The sequence below is a fragment of the Haliotis rufescens genome, unplaced genomic scaffold (genome assembly GCF_023055435.1).
Source record: "Haliotis rufescens isolate VD_foot unplaced genomic scaffold, xgHalRufe1.0.p SCAF_31, whole genome shotgun sequence".
NCBI classification, from domain to species: domain Eukaryota; kingdom Metazoa; phylum Mollusca; class Gastropoda; order Lepetellida; family Haliotidae; genus Haliotis; species Haliotis rufescens.
Genome location: NW_025964013.1, coordinates 3,012,021 through 3,015,646, shown reverse-complemented (window position 1 = coordinate 3,015,646; position 3,626 = coordinate 3,012,021). Strand labels below are relative to the sequence as shown.

At 36.8% G+C, this 3,626-nt stretch overlaps 1 long non-coding RNA gene across 1 annotated transcript; it reads left to right on the top strand.

Moving 5' to 3' along the window:
* Positions 1-439: 439 nt before the first annotated feature.
* On the top strand, positions 440-3,319 carry LOC124136763. The gene is made up of 3 exons (XR_006861419.2): positions 440-707; positions 809-867; positions 3,056-3,319. It is a non-coding gene; the product is annotated as an uncharacterized LOC124136763 (long non-coding RNA).
* The last annotated feature ends 307 nt before the right edge of the window (positions 3,320-3,626 follow it).

Genomic DNA, 3,626 nt, shown 5'->3' with positions numbered 1-3,626 from the left:
TGGGTAAAGATATAGATACAGAGAGTACAGACACATGGGTAAAGATGTTGATACAAACAAACATATGGGTAAAGATGTTGATACAAACAAACACGTGGGTAAAGATATAGGTACAAACAAACATATGGGTAAAGATATAGATACAGAGAGTACAAACAGATGGCTAAAGATGGTCAAGCTATCCATACAGTCGCCTCTTACGACCAGCATCAGTTGCCGGGCCCTACTAGACTAACGTCTATTCTCTGAAATAACCATATTATACAGAAAAAAACAGTTGTTAAATTATAGTAATAAAATATAATGATAAGGACCCCAGAGACTTTCTTCATTTCCCGATACTGCAGTAATTTAGACTTGCCAAACATTATAGATTTGCATGTGCTGTATTGGAAATATTTGTTTCAGGGTCTTGTGACAGACTAGGGTCCTACTTCAACCCGGAATCCCCACGGGGTTAACGGGACACAGGAATCAGTGCAGTTGATGATCATTGTGATGCCGGAACTACCCCCAGGCAGTGCCGCAGACTTTGTACACGAGTTGTGTCACACCCAGGGAGAGTGATGGGTGGAGGTGTCAGCTCATTGAAAGGAGTGCTGATTTGATATCACTGTTGATTCACGCGATTTTTTGGTTTGGTTTCTGATTGTATTCATCGGTTGCTGGTAGCAAGTAACGATTGGAAGCTGCGCAATGAAGAACCTGTAAGTATAGCTCTTTTAGTATTGTAAATCTGTAGAGTGACGTATTTCTATCCAACTAATAAATACATTTACTCACTTGTATATTCTTATATCGGTTTCAGATATACAGCTTTGGTTATTGCCATGTGTGTTACCACAGTGACATCGTTGTGGTTAAGGAGTGAGTATAAAACACTGACAATTTATGATGCTTGCACATGGCCTCCGTTTTTAACATTTCAGTATCCTTAACCACGTGTTTGTTCTCTCTGTACATATATCTTTAACCACGTGTTTGGTCTCTCAGTACATATGTCTTTAACCACGTGTTTGATCTCTCTGTACATATATCTTTAACCACGTGTTTGTTCTCTACACATATATCTTTAACCAGGTGTTTGTTCTCTACACATATATCTTTAACCACGTGTTTGTTCTCTCTGTTCATATATCTTTAACCACGTGTTTATTCTCTACACATATATCTTTAACCACGTGTTTGATCTCTCTGTACATATATCTTTAACCACGTGTTTGTGCTCTGTATATAGATATATTTGACCATGTGTTTGATCTCTCTGTACATATATCTTTAACCACGTGTTTGTTCACTGTACATATATCTTTCACCATGTGTTTGTTCTCTCTGCACATATATCTTTAACCTCGTGTTTTTACTCTGTAGGTATATCTTTAACCTAGTGTTTGTGCTCTGTATATAGATATAGTTGACCATATGTTTGTTCTCTCTGTACATATATCTTTAACCTCGTGTTTGTTCTCTCTGTACATATATCTTTAACCTCGTGTTTGTTCTCTCTGTACATATATCTTTAACCTCGTGTTTGTTCTCTCTGCACATATCGTTAACCATACTCTTAGAACCATATGTGGCGCTGTCAGGGGTACGAGTCATCAGAAGATTTACAATGAAACAAATTGTAAGTCATTAAAAGACAGAAGATGCAATTTAAAACTGGTAATGTTTTACAAAATGAATAACCATTTATCCCCGGAATATCTGTGTAGGTTTATTCCTTATACAGTTTCGGAAAACACAAATTAAGACTTAAGGGATAAAACTAATCTTCAAACAGTGAAGTATAAATTTTAAACAAAAGTTTATGCAGATTCATTTACACCAGCTACAACTCTGGAATATGTTACCAGAAAACCTAACGAGAACAGAGACCGTTACACAATTCAAGAATTTGCTTCACGTAAAGGGAGGTAATGGTATAAACTTGGATTTAAATTATGGAAGCAGATTATGTCAAATCATTCACAGTCGCCTCAGGCGATCTTAACGCAGATTAGTATAATAGATATATCTTGGATACAAAAACATGTTCCTGTGGATATCATACCCGAAATGCTCTAGACTTCTTTTTTGTGCGTACAAATTACTATGTTCTTCGAAATGAAATGTATTTTTACCAACTTGGTTATCCTTTACAAACAGTGCTATGCTGAAATTCGTATTTGAGTAAGGAAGAGCAAATCTTAATATTAGATTCTATTCAAAAGTTTATATAAAAATCTGCCAGATTTTCAGTTAAATGAATTGTTTAATATTTACTGCTAATAGATTTATTATGTATACACATCTAGCTTGGCACGACAGTTCATTTGCTACATCTAACCTTCACTGATGTATTTGTTGTAATATGTCCTATGTGTAATGGAGCGGTATTAACATAAGCTCTTCGCTTGTTTACCAATCAATTTTCACATTTTTGTGAAAATAGATAAGTTTAAACCACATCGTTAACCACGTGTGTGTTCTCTGTACATATATCTATAATTTTTTAATTTGAAGTTTACACGATATACGGCTTTTCCATTAGACGAGAGGTCGGTCTCATGACCGCGAAAATGACGTTCATAAGTATATGAACGACACAATTTGACGTTCATACGTTTTTCACGAGACCGTGTTCTTGAAATGACGTAAACACTGACGCAAGCTCCGACGTTCATACAGTTTGGCCCTCACTCTATGCAGGTTCATACTCCAATGAACTCACACAAAGTGAAGGTCAATTCTTAATTAACCACATTTTAGTTCTCCCTTTACATGGATCTCTTACCACATTTAGATCTCTGAACCTACGTCCTGTAGAATGCCTGTAACCATATCATCGTATTGTTCCGAACCTTACGGCATTAATTGATTTCGGTCATTCTAACAATTGCAAAATGTTTGGTTTAATACGCTTTAGATTGTAGATTTGTACACTGCGCAATGTCTAGTTGCACTGCCGAATGCTGAGGACATTGATATATACAATAAACAGTCGTTTGTTTCAGATACGAGCTAGATCAAATTTACTCTGATACATGTGATACATGATGTGCGTGTGTTCTAGGTACAACAAAACTTGTCACAACTAACACTAGATTGGCGAAAAGGATCAAAACAAGGGCAAGAAGAATTAGAACGGTCTTTGTTAAATCACTCCCAAACGGTCGTGATGCATCGATACCAAGTTATACAGAGACTGACAGCTTTGAAGACGGGATCCAGAATTTCAGATGAAGACTGCCTCCCTATCAGCTATGTCAAGTGGCGATTCGTTTCCCCATTGATGTAAACTTTGCAATTGTTCCTGAATAAAACAAATTTGATTCAAGTTACTATTCTGTAATTGAATCATAGTCCTTGTTAGGTTCGACTTGCCAGGACACGCCCACCTGTGTCTGGGACGTCGGGTGTCACAACAGTTCCCGGATGTAGGTTTCTACGAATTTTGCTGCCCTCTTGTTTGAACTCGGGATATGAAAATCCGTTGAACTTTGACGTTTTGATGTTCGTCCTCATGTTCTCCGTTATTTTCATCTGTGATACATTGCCTGTCTTAACATGTTTGATTTGCATGTTTAGAAGTTGGTAAGAAACAGTAAAATTCTGTTAACGAAACGTCGCATCATAATAGAATA